This window comes from Fukomys damarensis, unplaced genomic scaffold (genome assembly GCF_012274545.1).
Source record: "Fukomys damarensis isolate Sample0158 unplaced genomic scaffold, DMR_v1.0_HiC HiC_scaffold_10, whole genome shotgun sequence".
Taxonomy (NCBI): Eukaryota; Metazoa; Chordata; class Mammalia; order Rodentia; family Bathyergidae; genus Fukomys; species Fukomys damarensis.
In genome coordinates this window covers 38,328,531-38,350,905 of record NW_022900922.1, presented here as the reverse complement: position 1 = coordinate 38,350,905, position 22,375 = coordinate 38,328,531, and the positions used below count along the sequence as shown (strand labels likewise).

Sequence of the window (22,375 nt, the reverse complement as noted above, 5' to 3'; positions counted from 1 at the left end):
TTACCATTAAAAATTCATTAAGCATAGATCAGCAGAGTCATGAAAGAAGGATATAGGGATGAGTTCTTGGGAGGAAAAAAACACTAAGAAAATATTCAGTGTTACTCAGGCAAATGCTGTGAATATGAGAATCTTTAGACCACTATGCAAGTGTTATCCTATAATTTCAGTGTAGGTACAGTGAAGTGAGGGCATCTAGAGCTAAATTCAGCCATTAGAGGGGTATGAAGAATTTTGTCTATAGAGGCTAAGTGACTGGAAATGGTTGAGCAAGAACACAATAACAACTTTCAGAACTCAATCACTGAGGGCCCTGCTCATGACCATTTGCCATTTTGCAGTACTAAATCATATTCTCATAGCTCTATCGGCTTAGTTTTGTTATTTATTTTTTATAAAAAGAAAACTATTACTATATAGTCTAAATCTAGCTCAAAGTCTATGAAAACTGGAAAGTATTTTCTTCTAGTCTTTCTTTTCCTCATTCCTCTACTGCCATTTGCCTTCACATATGCACAGTTATTGAGCTATGCTCCTTCTGAATAAGAGGGAGAAAGGAGAGAAAAATCAGCAAAAAGAAGAATTATGTATGTTAGGAAAGTAAAATTGTATCATAACTTTCAAATAAACATTTGAGCACATTTTTTCTCTGTCAAAATAATGTGATATTTTTCATTTTTACTTGTTCATTTGTGTCTTATCCATAGCATAGTGGTGCAAAGACAGTGGACTGAGTTACTGAGAGGATGCATGAAATACTGAGAGATGATGTCATCTTCTGCCCCTTATATTCTATACAGGCTATAACAAATGGTGAGAGACTACCCGGACGCAGGCTTTGTGTGAGCAAAAAGCTGCTTTTTATTCCACTTAGATGCAGATGGACTGAGATGGAGAAAGATGTCAGCAATTGGCTGGAGAAGAAGCAAAGTTTTATAGAGTTTGGGGAGAGGGAGTACTGTCTTAAGGAATACAGGGTAGAATGTTTGTGGCCAGGGTCCCAGGACAGTGTGTGCAAGCATGTGAATAGTATTGTATTTCTTGGCACCAGAGAGATTACATGTCCTATCCTAAATTTTTTATGGTCATCTGTTCTGTTTACTGAGGACATCCTCAGCCTTTAGTGGTTTCCTGTTGTTTGTTGAGGATAGCACGTTTGCTGAGAGGGTCTTACTCAGGTCAGGCATGACATCCCCGTCTTTTTGTTGTTATACACTGAGAGGGGCAGGAAAGTGGGTGATGTTTCTCATGGCTACTTAGTGCATGACAAATGGGGCAGTATGAGCAGTCTAATTGGGATAGAGGTCCTAGGGAATAGAGGTATATCAAGGAGTGGCCAGGGTCAGCATTGAAGTTTTAGAAGGCATTACCCAAAGAGGAGAATGATACAGACAAGAGGTCCAGTCAATTGAAGAAGCCATGGGTCCCAGCCCAAAAAATCTGTCGAAGAGCCAGATGGTCACTGAAATTTCTGAGGCTTTTTCTGTTAATCTCTTAGCTGCATCTCACACTAAACCTGACGGGTTGACATAAAACCAACATTCTTCTCCTAGGAAAATGTATAAGTTGCCTTTTCTTGGCTGTGACAAGGTCTAAACTTCTACACTTTTGAGGGGTTACTGCCTCAGGAGTCTATCTGGTTCTGTAAGGTAAGAATGGAGCCAGCTATCTCTTTGAGGCTGTCAGAAAGATCTCAGGAAGGGGAATGATGGTATATCCATCAGGGAGATAGATATACCTGCTATGCCTGTTCTTGCAGCAGTGGTGATACCCAGACCAACAAGTAGGAGTGCTAGTTGTAGGGCTCTACATTGTTGGACCTGACTCTTGTTTGTTTGTTTGTTTTGTTTTTGGTACTGGGGATAGAACTAAGAACCTTGCACTGTGAGGCAAGCAGTGACACTACTGAGCTAAATCCCCAGTCCCTGGACCTGAGTTTTAGCAGTGAAAAGCAGGCTCTGGTTTCCTGAGGCAATGTTTATTTTTGGACTGAGGTTAGTCAGTGTGTGGGTAATGGTCCAGTTAGTGGGGAAGCACAAGAAAGTGGAAGTCCTACAAAAGAAAAAAAAAAATAAAGACCGTGACTGGGCAAGCAGAATTGGTTGTGGATGTTAAAGAGGTGCGTAATTATTTTATTTTCTTTTTTACAGATGCCCATAGTAACTTTCAAGGCAGTGCCTGTCAGGAGCTAGAAGCACCCCTGGCAGAGGACTGACTGGTGCCTATTGTCCTGTTTTCCTATAGTAGAAAGAATCTATAGCTATCTATTAGAAGCCATTGTGAAGGTAGGTAAAAGGAGGCAGTCTGAATGAGTGGGAGATTTTTGACAAGAGGTCCATAGATGTATGATCATGTATGGGGAATGGCAGCTGTTGCAGAACTCTCTATCTATTGAGCAGTGATGTAGCTATAACTTTGGGAGGGTTGGAAAATCTGAATAAATGGGTCATCCTAAGCAACCTGGTAATTGGCATGGTCACCTGAGGCCAGTAGCAATAGCATATAGTTATATTAGGGGAGTAGATATCCCTGCAGTATATAGGAGGACAGATTATGCTTACTGAAAACAGGGGCTTGGAAGATCAGAGTAGTATCAGTGGTTATGTGACTGTGTATAGGCTTTATTGGGCTCTCATATACAGAGGTGTTAGCAATATACAACTGGAGAAATCAGGCTGCATGTCCCACCTGAAGGTCTTTTGTCTGGTCAGTGATAGGGAAAGTAACTAAGGACTTTTTGTTGAGGAGTTGGAGTGGACCCTTCATTTCATATTGGGGGTGGTATGTGAGGTTAGTAAGGACCCAGACCTGGGGAGGAACCAGAGTGGCCACATAAGTGGCTGTAGACATGAAGATACAGAGCCAGAAATTTTTGCCTAAGGAAGGGTTGGACCAGTTGAGCAGGGAGTTAACTGTAGGGTCCTATAGAGATAATTAGGGAACTGTGGGGTAAACAAAAGGAACAGGAGTGCTAGCCAGACAAAGCAGTGCCTAGAGGAGGAGAAGGGGAAGCTAGTTAGGCCAAACAAAAGCATGAGCACTCCTGAGGCAAAAGACAATTGAGGTTGATTGAGTCCCAGCACAATTAAGAGTAAAACCTACAGGAAAATGCATGGTAGAAACAAGGTATCAATCATGGACACCTCAGGAACTCTCCAGGATTTGGGGAAATCTGAGGGAGGTAAGGGAAATTACTTGTGATTTCCATAAAGAGATGTCATGCAAATTATCAGCAGGACACAGAATTACCCAAGAATAATGTGTCCATTGAGTAGCGCTCATAGATGAACAGCTGTCAGAGTGCTATAGATGACCAGAAGGGTCCTATCCACATAGGATGTAGAGGCTGGGGGTTTAGATCTTTAACAAATTCTCACTTGTTAACTAGCCCATCTTCATGAGTCTGGGTATTAGAAAAAGGCAGGAGAAAACTAGCACTGCAATGTATCAGCCCATCTTCATGAGTCTGGGTATTAGAAAAAGGCAGGAGAAAACTAGCACTGCAATGTATCTTTTGGGGGCATGGTAGTACTACAGGAATATAGTCTGTAATGGGGTTAGCCTCTGGGCTGAGATGTGGCCCGAGCAGAAAGGTGTGACCATATAGAAACTCAAATGGACTGTATTCCATAGGTTCCCCGGGAAGTGGCTTGGGTATGAAGGAGAGCTCCCTTGCTGGGTGCAGATCCATCCATGCTGGAAGGTATCCCTCACCCACTGGGGGCTCCCCCATGGGTCAGAGAAAGGAAGGAATGGAGAGCAACACTCAATTGACAACCCACTTGTGTCCAGTGCTGATGAGAAATGACAATAAATCAGGAGGTTTTAGAGATGAAGGGAAAGTAAAAAAAGTAAAAGAAGATGTGACATGTACACAGTACATTTCAAAACTGCATTATGAATGTACTCAATATTTATTGCAAACATGTACTAATACAAATTTAAAAAAATAAAAAGAAATGTTCTGAAAAGTTACATTTCAATGCAGTGAATGTTTAAAAGTAAAGGATAAATTTCTCCACACATATTACTTAACAAAATAGAATTAGGAGATTATAGAAATACAGATCTACTGAGTAGATCAAGAGCAACCAGTGTGACAGAAGCACTACAAAAATCTACAAACAAAGAAAAGCCCAAGAGTGGACTAATAAACTGCTGAATTTACCAGAACTTTAATAAAGACTAACACCAATGTGCTTCAGTTGTAATAGAAAGGGAAGGAATATTTCCAAAACAAACAAGTACAATATTACAGAAACCAGAGGTAGACTCAAAAAGAAAAAAAACTACATGCCATTATGCTTGGTGAGAATAAGTACTAAATTGTTCAATGAAGTGTTTACAAATAGCATTCAACAACACATTAAAAAGATCAGACAACCTGATCAACTCAGTGATATTTTAATATAGACAAATGAATAAATATAATATAGCAATAAACAGAATCAAGGATAATAAATTCACATGATACCTTAAGTAATTCAGAAAATTTCTTTGACAAAATTCAACATTCCTTCAGGATAAAAGCCCTGAAGAAAAAAAGCAATGTTAAGGACCTTGCCTCAAAATACTATGGGCTATCTATGACCTGCTCACAGGCAGCATTATCTTGAGTAGGAATATTCTTAAAACATATCTACTAAAATCAAAAAAACAAAGGAAGTTCTCTTCTCTCACCACTCCTCTTCAATATAGTCATTAAAATTCAGCCAGAGCAATTAGTCAGGAAAAAAATAATTAAGGGCATCATGAACAGGTAAGGAAGAAGTTAAATCATCTCAATTTGTGATATGATCCTTTACTCAAATGACTCTAAAATTTTAGATAACTTTTGGATCTGGTAGAAAAATTCAGCAAAGAGGCAAGATTCAAAATGTGCATACAAAATTCAATCATTTTCTACACACCAATGATAAATTTTTATTCACTTAGAATAAGAATTCTATTCACAAGAACTTCCAAAAAATATAACCAAGATGTTAAGGATAGGTACAATAAATATTACAAAACAGTGAAAGAGATTGAAGTTGCTACATGATATTCAAGAACTGGCAGAATTAATATCTCAAAACAGCCATAATGCTCTAAGCAATACACAGATTCAAAGTAAGCCACCAAAATTCTAATGGTATTCTCTAAAGAATTAGAAAAAAAAAAGTCTTAAAATTCACATAGAAGCACAAAAGCCCCAGAAAATCCAAAGCAATCACAAACAACCTGAGTAATCCTAAAGATACCACACCAATTTAAAAATATACTGAAGCCTAGGATTTAGCTCAGTAGCACTGCACCTGCCTCACAAGCACAAGGTCCTATGTACCGAAAAGCTAAAACTAAAACTAAAACTAAAAACAAAAAGATGAAACAGAAAACAAAAACAAACACACATAAAAATGCACTGCAAAGTCATAGTAGCTAAACCATTGTGGTACTGATATAGAAAACAGACAAATAGTCTAATGAAATTCATCAGAGGACACAGAAACAAACCTACCATAGCCATCTGGTTCTCAACAATGATGCATATTGGAGAAAGACAAGACATTTTAGTAAATGGTGCTGCCAAAACTGAGATGCAAATGTAGAAGATTAAAACTAGACTCCTATAGTTCACTTTGTACAAAAACCAACTCAAAGTAGACCCAAGCCATAAATGTAAGATTTGAAACTTTTAAGATCCTAGAAGAAAATATTGTGGCAATATTTCCAGGTCTGAGCTCCACTGAGTGACAGACCTTTTGCCCTGTAGGTAGGAGTGTGAATTAGTAGAGATACTATGGAACTCAATACAGAGGTTCCTCAATAAAATAAAAATAGAGCTACTATTTTCCCCGAGCTGTGATCCTCAGTATATATCAAAAGCAGAACTTGTCACACTATCCAGGTAACTGCATACTTTATTGCACTGTGATTCACAATAACTAATCTACTGAAACAGCCCAGGTGCTCATTAATTGGTAAATGGATAAAGAAATATGGTATATTAGAAAATAGGAAATGATTTACTGACTAAAAAGAAAAATGTGTGTCATTTGAAAGTGGTAATCGGGTGAAGCCAGACTCTGAAAGAGAAAGAAGTATCTTGTCTTCTCACATACGTAGATCTTAGACAGTGGGTGAATAGTAGAGAAACTAAAAGAGAAGAGAAAGGTAATAAAGGTGAAGAGCAGAAGAAAAGGCGAAGTGGGTGAGAAATGATGAAATTATGTTCTATGCATGTATGGATATGCCAAAATTAAATCCAGTATTCTGTATAACTATTAAGTTCTAATAAAAATGTAAAAGAAAAAAATAATTTGCTTATTAAAACAGAATGTTACACATGCCATGATATATCCATTAAAAACATTGAAAAAATAAGAAAAAAAGAGGAATCTCTTTTCTCTGTGGAAATAGGCTAGGACGTATATGTCCCCACAATGAACCATAATTAGTGGGTAAGTAGGAAGCCCTCACCACACCACTTGTCACACAGAGCCCAACTGGGGACTTGGCTGATCCTCCACATGGCTAACTGTCTTTATCAAAGTATGAATAAATACAGTCCTCATAACTTAAAGACAGAGGAATGCTTTGCAAATGAGAAGAAGGTGACTAAGCACCTAAGACTCCTCCCCTCCTGGGAGGAAACTGGGAGAAAGGGACTGGTTTCCCTGATGATCACAGTTTCAAAGGATGGGCCCTGGCCTTGAGAAAACATTGTTGAAAGCAAAATAGGCAAAAGCATGATGGAGCTTCCAAAACACTTCCTCAGTGAATGAGAAAGTAAACATAAAACCATACAAGTTCCATTAAAAAGAGGATAGAGGATACGTCTTGTGTTCTGCACCAAATGAATTTTTCATTCTTACCTTTGTGTTTACTCCTGAATGTATCATCAGACAACTAACTCATGCACTGTGCCTATATTTCCTTATTTAAAACTGGAGATGAAAAGTTCAAGTTTACAGGAAGGTATTCCAAGTTTGATTTGATCAATCAGACTGACTTATTTTATTCTGGTTAAATTGTCCACAATTTGACTAAAATTGTGGTGGAATTTGACATTGAGTCTCTTAGAAGTGAGAGGATAAAATCCTACCCAGGTCTGAGTTATGAAATCAGCTAAGACTGATAAAGGCCAAAGCAACTCTATTGATGATTATGCTGGAGAAATGGCACTGGTGAGAGGCCAGCTGCCATGTTAGTCTGGGGGAAGCAATGTGTATAAAATGCCATCCTGACACTATCTGAGGGATCTCCTTCCAGACTACTGATGATGCCCTGGTCTAGTTTGCTGCACACAGACACTATTGGGGTATTTAATTAAAAAGCTGTTTTTATCTCGTGATCACAAAACAGCGACTTAAACCCTTCTGATGATTTGCCTTGATAAATCTCAAAACTTGTGTAGCTAATCCAGGCATCTCTCAAACCCCTGAGCTCACTCAGTGAAGTCAGGCCTCTTCCTCCTGTCTCTTGTCAATCCCTGTAGCCAGGTTCCTCTAGACACCATCCTGGATGCAGCCAAGAGATTACATGTTTTAGGAAAGAGACTTGCTCCTACATATCTTTGGCTGACCTTGTTTGAGTTTTTGGATCATGTCTCAAAAAGTTATGCCACTGAAATAACGAAGACAATGAAAGAAACCACTGAATATTAATAAGCAATGAAATTACATAACTTAATGTAAAGTATACAGCTATTAAAGCATAGGTTTCGAATATTAAAATATTCAGAAGCAAAAGCAAACCTGGAAGGTGTTACACTCATCCAAATGAGAGATAGAACAAAAAAAAAGAGACAGCTTGTAAATAGGTTATAGAAATGTTAAAGAATTTGAAGCTACAGGATTGTACAGCACTTTACTCGGGCATGTGAGGAAGACAGGCAGGTTAAGTGGAAGCATCATGGTCTCAGGACAGGATGATGGGAATCTGATACAAAATGAAGAGTACAGAGAAAGTTCCACTGGGGGAGCTTGAGTTCAGTTCAGCGATGCTGAGATATATAGGAATTTAAACAAGTAAATTTGTTTTGTTGTTTTGGTATTTTAAAAAATCTGGGCTGATTTTAGTTTAGGATTGTAATCAGTATGTACCACAAATGCATACTAATTAAAAAAAGTAAAAATAGAAAAATATCTAGGTGGATATTTTTGTTTTAAATTATAGTCCCAAAGATGATATTTAAGACTATATAGAATAACACATAATAAGTGCAAAGTTAAAGGAATAAAGTCTTTTGGACACTGTCCATCTCACTCCAGAGAGCAATCACATACAACACAGTATTTTTTCAGATATATACCATCATTACATTTGGTTTCAAAAAACTATTTGCTGGATCCAAATTTTTCTGCCTAAGAAGTATGAAATGGAATTGGACCTTGTCAAGGGAACAATCTTTGCCTTTCTGACTGGACTGGGCACTGTGGGGAATATCTCTGTCATATTTGCAGGCAAAGAGAAGAAACCCATGCACCTTATTCTCATCCATCTGGCTTTCAAAATGTCCTAACACTTCTTTCCAAAGGAATGCCAAGGACAATAGCAGCTTTATGCCTGAGAAACTTCCTAGATTACCTCTTACCTTGAGAGGGTAGCCCGGGGCCTGTCTATTTGCACCAGCACTCTCCTCACGGTGGTCCAGGCCATCAGCATCAGTCCGGACAGTCCAACTGGAGGAGGATCAAGCCCAGGTTTGCATGGTACATCCTTCACAAATTTCTTCTCTTTTGGATTCTCAGTTCCTCAAAAGATATGAACTTAGTTCTTTACATCATAAGTACCAGCCTGAACACATCAAAACTTAGGAAGAGTGATAACTACTGTTTGTTTAACCAGAAAATGAAATGGGGTTTTCTCAGTCACATGGTCCTGCATGATGCTGGGTTTCAGCGCGTCATGGGTGGGGCCAGTGGCCACATGGTGTTTCTTCTCCACAAGCACCACCAGCGGGTTCTCCACCTGCAGAGATGCAAGCTCCTCTACAAAACTCCTCCTGAGATCAAAGCTGCTACAGTGTTCTCTTCCTGATGCTTTCTTTTCTTTTCTTTTATTGGGTATATTGTGTTCTTTCTCTATTTAACAATTCCCTCTTGGAGAATAATTAAATAATGTTAACCATTTGCAAATTTCTGACCTTCATTTATGGGTTCTGAGCCTGTTTGTGCTATTCACAGGGATGGACACCTGGCTGAATATTAGAGAGGAGACACAGAGAAAATGTCTATATCATGACTTTTAAAGTAATTTTTAAACAGCTGTCAGTTTCACTGTGCTGTAGGTAATAAAAAAACCAAGTGAGAGTAGATAAAAAACACAGTCATATTTTCATACAGCAAAGCTGATGACCGTCATGAGCTGACACAGAGATCACAGAAAGAGGACTTCTTCTTCTTCTCTTTCCAGTCTGCATCCCTGCAAGAAATGAGCAGAACTTGTAGGATGGAGCCTTCACTACACTGAGAAAAGCACAGGGAGGGGCATGATCGGTGCAGGACTGATGGTGACTGGAAATCTAACTGTAAACCCAAAAGCGTATAGTCCATAGGTGTTAATAATTATTGCTTTAAAATCAACAAATTATACCATCTCAGAGAGAGAGAGAGAGAGAACCAATTTAGTAAATTACATTAAAATTACTTAAATATTCATCATTGATCCTAGAAATTCACTTCTAGGCCAGATCTTTCAAATGTATTTTTATGTAAGACACACAGAATAAAAAATATTGATTTTACTGTTGGTTTGTAAGTAATGCTAAATATGTAGTTTAAAAAACTCATTTGCTGGGGCCAGAGATTTAGCTTCACAATCGCAAGGACCCGAGTTCAATCCCTGGTATGAAAATACACACACACACACACACACACACACACAGCCATTTGCTTGTTATATAAATGAATTTATAAATATCTATCCATTCAAAGCTGTTTTTACTGAACTTGAACAAGAAGGGGCAAGCTTAACCTGTATTACTATGCGGTAATTAATTTCAACCCCTATGTAGAATAATAGTATTTTAAAAGATTTCTTTTTATTTTTATATTGGGAACATCTGAAAGAATACAAAAGTTAAAAAAGAAAAATTGTCCCTTCATAATAAATCTATTAAATAAAGGCATAAGCAGAATTTCATTATTTCTTTCTAGATTTTCTGATTTGTTAAGCATTTAAGTTCATTTTCAACAAATGGATGAAATATTAATGTTAAACAAAGTTGCTGAGTTATTTAAAGACATCACTATTCTGCTTTTATGTGACCTCATGCCATCTGGCTCTCATCTTTAGAGATCAACATGTGGTGGTTTTGAAGAGAGAATTTGTTTTTTTGCCACACAGAAGGATAACCAAGTAGGAAAATGGATGACTCCATAATGTTAGATGGAATAAAACAGAGACTCAAGCTTAAATATTACATGGTTTCTCTAATATAAGAAACCCAAAATGTAAATAAATAGTAAAATAAAAGATAGGTAACAGGGACTGGGGATTTAGCTCAGTGGCGCTGTGCCTGCCTCACAAGCACGGGGTCCTGAGTTCAATTCCTGGTACCCCAAAAATAATAATAATAATAAATAGGTAACTGGAAGTGGCGCGATGGATCTTTCTCAAATGGGAAGGAGACCAAGAGATGAGGTGGGGGTTTAAAAAGAATTACGATGTTCTATCTACATCTACTAACCACCCACAACAAATTTATTCATTATGTACTGCAAAATATGCTAATAACAGTAAAGCAGAATAAAATAACCTAACATGTTGTGATCAATCTCCAGTACCACAAGTGGGGGAAAGCTGCTTTCCAATAGCACAAGCTCTTTCAGCACAAACAAAATCAGAGAAAACGTGGATTGCATAACAGAGTCAACTTACTTAGAATGTGATACACAGTATTGAGAGACACCTAACACATTGCTTTCATTTCTTTTGTGAATGCTTATTAAGAATTTTTTTAAATTCCCTTGAGTATTCTTAAAATATTTTTGGTGAGCAAAACAGTAATCTTCACAAAGTTCAGTCTTGGTATCTGCAATGAGAGCGGAATTGTTAGGTTTAATGGCCATGTAATATTAAAGCCACAGTTTATTAGCATTTATTTCTAATGAAAGAAAAGTCATCACCGATGGCCTAAGACTCTACGTTATCATCTGATGAAATATCCGGTCCCAGAGTTTTAGAAAATGAAAATCCAGACAAAGATGGAATATTAGCCAGGAAAAGGTTGGGAATTCCCCAGCCTCTGTGGAGTTGTCCATTTATATCTCTCTCAGCTAATGATGAAAGACACTTCCAGGAGTTATGTGGGCTTTTGTATTGAGCACTGGCAGATCTAAAATAGTGATGAGATGTGAACACATAATCTCCACCAGGAAAAGCTGAGATGCTACATTGTATTATGAAGTAAACCTTCATTTCCCACATTTTTATATTTATCAATATTTTCTTAGGAGAAAAATTCTTAATTTTAAACTTTAAAAAGGTCTGTCTTTACAGATCCTACAATTTTCTGTAATACCTCTTACGGCTCTTGTGCAAACACTCAGTGTTCATCAGGCTGATAACCAGTGGCCTGGTTGCCGAGATCAGGGAACCTGATCCAACTTCTGTGGGAAGTATCCACCAGGACCTGATGGGAACACCTAAGCTCACTACCATAAACACTGCAGCTAATGCCATTTCCTGTGGTAAACCCTCACCCTCTCTCACTATGACAAGTAACAAAATCCAGAAACCTTTTAATACCATCTAAAAATCCTTTAACTGAACAGAATAACTCATTTTATTAATATTTCTATTTATTTGCATATTGATGCTTCGCACCTGTTAGGCAAGAAGTCTACCTCTGTGCTAAATATCCAGCAATTTCTATTTTTTAATTTGAGATAGGCTCTAACTAAACTGCCCAGGCTGGCTTTGAACTGATAATCCTCCTGCCTTGGCCTCCTCAATACCTGGAATTACAGGCATGGGCCACCGTACCCAGATAATGACTCATGATTTAAAAGACGACATATAAAATAAATATAGGCTTAACTTAAAATTTATTGTAAAGTGTATATAAATATCATCTTGTCTAAGCAAAGGTGAATATTTAATTTACTCAAAACTTCAAAAGTCAGATTCCTAAAACCCAAGGCAGCAAGTGTCACCTTAATTTTAATCCAGTCTGAATTCAAGACCCCTGAGGCTTATTCTTTTCCTGTGCCACTCATTGACATGGGAAGTTTATTTGGGGACAAGCATTCTGTTAGATTTCTTCAGATATTCAAATAAATATCTGGTGATATTTTTCAACAATAACAACTGTTTTAGAAAGAGAAGGACACTGGGGGAGGTGAGAGGTTTATTTTCCTGGAAGCCTCAAATAGTCTCCCTAGGAGGTTGAGAAGAGATTGTCTAGTATTAACTAGAAGACTCAGAAAGTGGGGGACCAAAGATACCATGGAGGAAGAGCTACCCAAGGGTGGCCCAAGCATGGTTTTCACCATCCAACCTCATCCTCTACACACCTTTTTGAAACTGGGCCAGTTGAAATTGAATGGGGGAAACTGGTAACTGTACACTGCTTATCCAGCTAACTCACAGAAATGTGCACAGGCAAAGCATCATGATGAACAAGGACTACATTGATGCTGACTCCTCAGGACTCCTCCATCTCCAGCCCTACCCACTCCATGTTGACACTCTTGCTCCCAAATTCTGATTTGGCAAAGATGTCAGACTGGAGAACTCTTTATGGGGAATGAAATGTCCTGCACTCCACAATCGCCACTTTCCATCACAGCTCCACTCTGCGCTTCCAGGAGAGGCTGATCCAAAGCCCATCTCCCCTTCATCTGAAGGCTTAGCTAAAAAGGAACAGGAAGTGGGGGTCCACTCTCCAGAATGGGGCACAGGTAGCAGAGGCTGGAGGCCCTTTCTCCTGATCTTGTTCTTTCCCACAGCTGCACTAAGTGGGCAACCTCTGAAAAGCCACTGCAAACCGTGCGGCAGAGTATTTTCAAGAGCTGCAAGATAAGAGGAACTAGTCAAAGGTAATGGGAAAGATTAGCTGGTGTAGACCACTACATATACTTACTCTCTGCAGCCTCTTACCCCAGCTGTGTCTCCATGGGAAGCAGCTGCTAAAAAATCTAGGCCATCAAGCAAGGTGAACTAGGAGGAGCACCGTTCAGGGAATGCCCCTCCACACCACCCGAGCACCCTCTGCTGCCTACTCAAACAGCTGGACCTCTGTGGTTCTTTTCTGTTTGTACAATTCTAGAGGGACTTTGACTTCTTCTAACTCAGCCTGTTATTATCCTCATGTCAGATGAGAAATGGCACCACATCCCTGTCTGGCCATAGCAGGACACAAATTTCAGATATGGCCTGTGCTCTTCGAGAAACTTACTGTCTCCTTCAGAACAGTGTGCTGCATTTCTTCCTGTCACCCTGCAGATTTCTCTTCATACCTTTCTAGGAGATGAGTCTGCACTTTGTCTTCGAGGCAGGTTCATCCAGCGGGAATCCTGAAGGAGGAGAGGATGCAGAGCCCCACTGTATGAGGGGCCCTTAGGTTCCAGATGTTCCCTTCTTTCTCCATGTGACCCTTTCCACTTCTCTCTACTTCTGGGTACTGGGCTCTCAGTGCAGTTAGGAGTGATAAGAACTGACTTGTCACAAGAGCAGGAGCAAAATTTTACTGCCCATTGTGTTTCTATACACCCTGCCCACACCATTACAGAGAGCCCCCTGATAAGCCCTGAACCATTGTGCCCATCTGAGTGAATCATCTGGTAGGACTGCGCAACATCTGTAAGTCTTTCAGTCTTATATAACATATACAAGAAAAAAGAACACTCATGTTCAGTGTCGGTAAGAGCTATAGATTTCAGATGTGGAGGACTGGATAAGAGTCTTCCTGAAAGATTGCAGCCAACTCCAAGCATCACCCTGCTGAGCCATGCAATTCACCACCAGCCCAGCTTCTATGTCCTTCTATGTCCTTCAGTCCTCCAGTAAAGATGATGAGAAGAATAATGATAAAGAAGAAGAATAAAGAGGCTTTGGCTGGGTGTGGTGGCGCACTCCTGTAATCCCAGCCCTCGGGAGGCTGAGGTCGGGGGATCGCTCTGAGTTCAAGTCCAACTTGGGCTACATAGTGAGACCCTGTCTCAAAGCCCCTCCCCCAAAAAAGAGGCTTTGGTTTTCCATTTCCTGACCTTGACATTTTCCTTTAGAGTGGACCTTATACACAGAAGAACAGCATTAGAAGTTACTACTGCAGGTTATAGGGAACCAGGTATTTTTTTCTTGAGGCAGAAGGTATCTTAAAGCTCCTGAAGGTCTCCTCTACCTTCCAGGAAGAGAATAACAGCTGTAGGAGGTGGATCTAGGAAGATGGAGTTGGCACTGCTGATGTCTCTAGTTGTACAGCCATGACTACTTTGATGTTAAAATTTACTTTTAGCGATCATTTTTTTTTTTGGTACTGAGGCTCGAACTCAGGTCCTTGTGCTTGTGAGGCAGGTGGCAGAACCACTGAGCTAAATCCCTGGCCTTTAGTGATCATTTTGACTTTGGACAAGAGCTAGAAGTTGCTGGTACTATATGTGGAGGATAAGGTGGGTAAGGACAATTTTAAGATCTTTACAAGCCTGTCTTTCCATGGGATAGCTCTTTGAAAGCAGCCTTGTCTGTATTTTTATCACACCTCATAAGGACACTCATGAAAAAGGACTTCCAGAACTGCTTCAGAAAGTGTCAAGAAAGACGGGTAAGTGTGTTTAATGGAGACGGAGTAGGTGGGGTTGAGATGGACTGATGAAAATGTCTTTTACTGCAATAATTTTTCAAATTTAAATATTCACTGTATTTTTATCAGCCCTTGCATGAAGAAGGAAATCATATCATTTTCAAGAAAATAGAAGGAATTGAGACCATAACATTAAGTGAAATAAGTCAGACACAAATATCATGTGGTTTCTCTTATATGAGAAACCCAAAACATAAATAAAGTTGAGTAAAATAAAGGCAGACTTGTTGGAGAGTGGCTAAGAGGATGAGGAGAAAGGGGAGGAGAGAAGGTAAGGAGGGGCTAACGAGGACCAAAATGATCAAGATCTGTCAAGCATGTATTACGAACACACACTAATATTTAAAAAGGCCTTCTCTAAAGAAACAAAAAGACAAGTTATTAACCCAACATGTAGCCAACAGCAGCAGCAAGTGACAGCCAATGTCTCCTGAGGAGTTCCACATACCACACACCCTTCTAGGCTCCTTGCAGTACTGACCCATGTAACCATCACAACTACTCTGTAAGTAACTTTATATATTCCATTTTATAGGCAAGAAAATTGAAGCACAGAGAAGTTAACCAGTCCATTATTGCTGCTCCTGGGTGGCAGTGTTGGAATAAGTACAAGTAGTCATCACCCTCTGGGCCAGGACTCATGACCAACAGGCTGCATATCCTCAAGCAGAAATTGTGAGTAAGAATAAGTCACTATATTGAAACCATGCAGCTCATCAGTAGCAGAGTTAGAATGCTCACCCCACTCACTTACAGACACTGCTTGGGCCTGAAGTAAAAACCTATATCCAGTAGTCATACCAAGCCCAGAGGGGCATCCTTGTCCTGCTCATGGTACCTGAAGACTCAACAGGATTACCTTAGACTTGTCACAGTGCTTGCAATTCTTCCTGTCCAGTGGCTGCTGCAATGCTACCTTGGTCTTGCCCAGAATTCATTCAGAATTTTTGGGACAGGAAGGGAACTGGTCATTTCAGCACAAAAGATAGAGAAGTCATCCCAGTGGTGCTCCCAGGTCTGAGGACGAGATTTACAGATGGGGCACTCAGCCAAGGTCCAGGGTGCAGTCTGTGTTCAGCTCCTGCCACTGTGTGACTCGGAGGCAGCCACTTCCCCTCCAGGACTCTGTCATCAGTGGGAGGACAGGACTCATCCTCCTCCACTTCTCATGGCTCATCTATTTCATAATTTCAAGGCACACATTTCTCACTCTCACCGAGAATAGAAACTTTATCAGTCCCCATCAGAGCTCTTCTTTGCCCCTAATTTATTCTACTACCCTTGGCTTCCCTTGTTCCCTGCTGGGATTTCACAAAATGTCATATAACAAGTCCTTCATGACTTAAGTATAATTCTCACTGGACTCTGTCCCTATCTATGACAAAGTACAGTGTGCTTATGTTTTTATCAAGGAAGTTAAAATGTTAGATACCCAGTTAGCATTCATTGCTCCCAGGTGTTCATGTCCTAACTCTCTTAAGACATATGTCCACCATGAAAGGCTAATAGCCCCAAATATCATCTTCCTGGGGGAAAAGAGACTGGCCTATACAAGGTGATTTTGCAAGTCCCAGTCTTATCTGTGCATGTCCACAGGAGCCTGAATTAGCTGGTGTTTCACTTATGTAAGTCAGCAAATATTAAATTTTTTGAACACCTCTATGTGCCAAGCTCTGGAGCTAAGTACCAAAATGATAAAAATGAACAAGGAGTATGGTCTACAGAGAAAGACAAACTGTGCAAATGATCATGTAATTCATACTGTAATACACCGACACTCCTGAGTGAATACCAAGCCCCACGTGGGGAGGTCCAGGAAGGTTTCCAATGAGATAGCATTTAGATTGAGAGTTGTGTCTGGATTTCAGCCCACTAATGGTATTTGACAATTTCTCTTCCCCTCAGCCCTGCGCCAGAGTTGACACAAGGAGGCCTGCTAAGGTGGTGAAACCAGTGTCTTCTTCACTGTTGAGTGACAAGGAGTCCTCTAGAGGGAGCCAGAGGAGGGAGGAGGGAGGTACAGAGAGAGAGAGAGAGAGAGAGAGAGAGAGAGAGAGAGAGAGAGAGAGGGGGGGAGAGAGAGGCAGAGAGAGAGAGAGAGAGAGAGAGAGAGAGAGAGAGAGAGAGAGAGGGAGAGAGTACCATGAGGCATGCACACAAAGCAGAGGCTTCATTTGCAGAATGTTCTTGAATCATGGTTATCACCAACTCCCAAATTACTGCATATGTGTTGACAGCAAACCTACAGGTGGGATTTTTTTTTTCTTTCCAACAAACATCAGTTTTCCTGACTCGATATAGAGATGAAAGCTGATCTTGCTAATAGTTTCCGACTGTGATTAGCAATGCCAGACCTTTCAATGAAATTGATCACCAGGACTTGGTAGGTGAGGTCCTTTCCTCACTGGAATGCTGGATTTCGCATTGGCTGGATTTCACATCTCTAGAGTTGTTTTCAGAAGGACAAAAGAAGCCTTTGAGGCCAGCTGCTGAAATCTTGTGATTCAGAACTCAGTTTGCTTTTTTCTCCTTTGGTGTGATTCAAAGAAAGGTAGTTTAAAATGAAGAGGCCCTGTACCAAAATGACATTGAAAATAGGCCTTCTAGAGCTCTCCTTGCCTCCTATGAGCCAGCTGATTCCCAGGCCAAGAGAAATGCAACTCTGCAAATGACTACAAATGTGAATGTGTCACAGAAAAACCTTCGTGGTCCAGAGATTTTATGACCCAAATGTGAGGTGTGGTTGGTTGTCATGAAGTTTCTAAGAGTAAAAGACAGAAAGTGAAAAAGTACATCTTGTTATCTTAAGTGTCTGGTTTTAAACTTGTTCACCACGTAAAACTTCAGAAACAGCCCCTGGTCCTGTGACAGTGACTGAAATTAGAAACTGCTAAATACCTCCTATGACTCCAAAGGCCAGTCCTTTCTCCTCAGATGACCTGCCTGGGAGTGGTGGGTGAACTTCTCAGTTAGCTGGAGCTCCCTACAAGGCTCTGTTTCTAGGTGTTTGTTCCTATGGGCCACACTCCACCTCCTGAAATCATTTAGCTTCTGTGACTGTTTCTTCAGTTCTTCTGCCTCTGTTTTCTGAAAACTATATTGGTAATTCCCCTTGCTGGCCCCAGTGACTCACTGCTCTGTGCCAAGAGGAACTTGGCTCCAGTAGTGGCTTCTCAACCATGTCCCATATTCCCAGTTGGCCACAGTGCCTAGGCCTCTTCAACAGCTCCCAACTGCGGAAATCCTCACAGAAATCCTTCTCTTCAGAAGGACCTGCCTCCTGAGACTGCCTCAGTTCTCTAAAATCACCATTCTTTCTCTTAACAAATTATCACAAAGTGATCACACAGTGGAGATTTTATTCTGTCATTGGTTCTGGAGCCAGGACTGTAAGGTCAAGGCACTGTCAGGGTCAGTTCCTTCTGATGGCTTCCTGTGGCTTGGTGGCCACCTGCAGTGTCGCTCACCCCTGGCTTTGCCATTCCATGGCATTCTCTCTGTGAACATCTATGTCTCCACACTTCTCCTTTCTGGAAGGACACCAGTCAATTGTACTGAGGTTCACCCTAATGACCTCACTGGCTACCTCTGTAATGATCCTCTCTCCAAAAAAGGTCACATTCCAAGGTACTGACAGTCTGAACTTTGACACAGGAATATGTGTTTTTGCAGCAGATCCAACTCAAAATGGCCAAACTAGAAACTAAAAACTGCACTTAGATCTGTGTCTTCCCACACCCTACTCCCCAACTCCAGCATTTGCTCAAGTCCTGTTCTTCTCATTTCCACACCCTTTCACCTTCCCCTGCATGTGACCTCTGTACCCTGATTGATCTCCTTCAGCTGGTCTTCTGCAAACGTCTAGAGTCCTACAACCATAAAGAACTATTTTGTTACATTGCTGTCTAGTCCTTCCACACCTGAGGAGTTGGCTGCTTCTCAGGGACGGCACAGGCCAGCTGCCTCCAGGCTCCGTGGATGCTATTTCACTGCATAGAATGCTCTGTTGTGCTTGTTCCGAACAAGCATCTACTTTAGAGAGGCAAGCTGGTCTCACTTCTTCAGTGACAATGTCCCTGACAGTATCTGTCTCTTAGAATTTTACCAAGGCTTTGGTCAATGCCTTCCAGCCCTGGTATTCATAGACTCTGCCCCCCAAGCAGGCCATGAGCTTCCTTGGGGATGCACCATGCCTGATATTGCTGTTGTATCCTCCTCCCACCTTGCATGTGCCAGAGATGTGTGAGAGATGCCCCACACCTGCAACCTAGTAACTGAGCAAAGGGTTGAAAGAAGGACAGTACCAATCTCATGGCTTGGAACCTACTGGGAGCTTGGCCATTTGCTATGGTTGCTAAACTAGGCTCTCCTCTTCCTTGGAAAGCTGAGGAACCCAAGAGTATTTCCCGGCTCACTGGGGAATGGAGAGAGGCCTGGAGGCTGGCACCATCACACATACCACCTCACTCTCTGGGCCCCATGTGCTTTCAGAGGACTGCATTCTCCTCTTCCAGGGGCTGGGTTTGATGTAGCCATCAAAGGTAAAGGATGGGTCTGGTCACAATCCCTGGAAAGTGACTCACCTGAACCCTTGACAGAGGAATGATTCAATATTTCTCAATGTGATCGCCATAGTGCAAAGATCTACCGTGGCTTGTGTGGCAGGTACTACAAAAACGTGGCTCCGGAGCACCATAACTGATGGGCTTCCTGATCACCCTTAGCAACAGGAAGACCAATGGCCAGACATAGTCTAATCCTTGATTTCAGAGGTCAGAGGCTCTCCACACATCCTCTTTGGCAGCCCTCTAGACCTTGGCCATTTCTCCTCTACTATCTGAGGCCCTGCAGCCCTCATCAGGCCATAGGCAGATGCTATGTTGCAATGAAAATGCAAGCAAAGAGGAAAGGCATTTTTAGCCCCCAGAAGAGAGAAGAGCTCTGGCTCTGTGCAGTTCATGCTGGAAACTACAGACTGTGTGCTGGGATGGAAGAAGCTTGTTATTGCTGGACCTGAAAAGATAGCAGGAAGGAAATATAAGTCTGTCTTTTCCTCCAAAGAGAGATGTGTGTTTGAGTTTAGAATGCAGCTGGCAAAGGAGGGATGTTTGCTCCAGCAAAGTAGGCCACCCAAAGACTAGCACAGAATAACCATTCTCCAAAGTGATCACTTCTGTCCCAAAGGTGGCCTGAAGCAACTTCATGATTTGCAAACCCTGGTGCAAAATGAAAATGAGGGACCCCTTGTTCAAAAGCTATCAGAATGTCCAGATGGTGATGACAAGGCATTAAATGAGATATGAGCCCTTGAAAGTGCAAGGTCTTATGTGACAGACAGCCCCAGGATCACACCTTTTAAGCCAGCCCTGGTCTAGCATGTGGAGGGGTGCACCACTCAATGGAAACCACCTACTATGGCCTAGGCTTACCTGCCATGGAACCTGTGCTCCTGCAGCCACCTGGATGACCCCCTGAAGGTTCTTCCTACCTGCAGCACCCTGGCTTCCTCTTGGATGGTGCTAGGATGTATTAAGGGAACATTTTCAGTGTGGGTGTTGTTTTGTGTTATATGTGATGATAAAAATGTCCCTGATGTCATTGCTCAACTCATTTGAAGCAAGTGACCCATAGTATGACTTGGTGTGGATCTTCTTGGGAGCAGGAAAGGAGACCTACAAAAACCAGGCTAGGAAATGAGGAGGAGAGGTACTGAGTAGACATGGATCTGCTAGGACTTGGAGAAAAGCAAGCCTGTGGCAGGAAGAGTAAAGTCCACAGCGTCCAGGTGAGGGTGAAACTGTTGGGCAGGGTGGGGTGGCTACCCAGAAAGAAGGACATTGGAGGATTAGTGACAGACAGCACCGCTGGTTTGATGACCGTGTTCCCAGTTACAGGGATGCTGCCATGTGACTGTGTGTGTGTGTGTGTGTGTGTGTGTGTAATCTAATAATTTCCAACAGAGGATGACTGAAAACTAAGAAAGGCAGGGTACTGCACCCCAGTCATTAGGCTCTGACTTTAGAGTCAGTTTAAGTTCACATCTCAGGACTACCACTTTCACCCTGGGTGGTCTCAGCAAAATTCTGGGCCTCGGGCTTTTCATCTTTTATAAAATAGAAATGATGACTGTAACTAAATTTTAGGGTATTTATGCAAGGATTAAATGATTGAATACATACACTCTGCCTAGGTGCCTGGGATATAGTAAGTTCTCAACACATCACCCATTATTATGTGGATCAATTTCTTGTCTGAGATTCCTCCAGGGTAGGAGGTTGTACATCCACAGGAGGGTCATCGGGACGGCTAGGTGATGGCAGCAAGTAAGGAGAGGGAGAGTCCTGTATGGGAGAAAAGTGTGCACCCTAGGGGGCAGGGCTCAGAGAAAGCCAGGCGTGGAAGGTCAGGGGAAGGAGAAAGTCACTGGACCAAAATCCAGCATCAGGGATGTCTAGAAAGGGAGGCTGGAAACCCTCCAGGTCTGGAGCCCACTCCACCTTGGGAGAGGTTTGGCTGGCAGAGGGAGGCAGCTGGACTTCCTTGGTGGTTGGGCTGATGGACCAGGCCCTCAGTCATTCTCCCCTACCACAGGGAAGAGGAGACCTGCAAGGGAGATACCTGCAGGCAGGCTGCAGAGAAACAGAAAGCCTGGGGGTGGGTAGGCCACGGCACCACCCAGGAATCTGCAAACAGCTCTGATCAGGGTCTGAGTCCAGGTGCTGAGGGGACTGCAGGGGTGCGTGAGAGTCAGGACCTGGGGAAGGACAGGCTAGGCCAACCCCCAAATTACTCACCCACTTTTTCCCCATACAGGAGGAGTGCAATGCTTCCCGGGCACCCTGTGTGCCGCCCAACCCTGGGGCAAGACCCACAAGAGACCTGCAAGTCTCCCTGCAGGCTTCATCCCGTTACCCAGGGATCCTCCTGGGAGGGTGGCAGAAGGACCACAGTGGGAGAGACAGAGAGTGGAGTCCGTATCAGAGGGTGTCCATGGACACACAGGGTGGAAGATTTGTGGAGAAAAACACCGAGGCAACCATAGGATTTGCCCGAGCCAGAGGCCCTGGTGGAAGACAGAGAGAAGCAGGTGCGGGGCCAATCACACCACTTCCTTCCCTTCCCACATGAACTGTGTGTTCGGTGTGGGAAAAGAGACAGCAGTGCTCTGGGCGGCAGGGCCAGAGTGGTCCAGAGGGACCGCATGTCTTGCCCAACAAGCAGACCACAGGACAGCACAGAGGCCTGAAGCCAAGCTCAGAGGGCAGCCAGAGGGACTGAGCATACACTGACGTCCAGCTTTTGAATCTGTGCCAGGCCTTATTTTGCTTCTTTTTAAATTTATTTTATTTTCTCCTCTTTCAATATTTTTCTTTTCCCATTCACTCTATTTTCTTTTTTTTTTCCTTTTCCTTATCCTCTTATTTTCCCTCTTTCCACCTTTAATCAAGTATATAAACAGGAGTTCTTGTAAAGGTGCAAAAGAGAAGTAAAACTAACCAGCACTGTAACTTGGGTCCTGCCTTTCATGTCAGGGGAGCCATTACCAAAAGTGAGCGTAGAATATCTAAACCTCTGATGCAGTGACAG

The 22,375-nt window shown here is 41.9% G+C and overlaps 1 pseudogene; it reads left to right on the top strand.

The window, feature by feature from the left end:
• Positions 1–8,359: 8,359 nt before the first annotated feature.
• On the top strand, positions 8,360–21,916 carry LOC104861565 (annotated as a pseudogene).
• Positions 21,917–22,375: the final 459 nt, after the last annotated feature.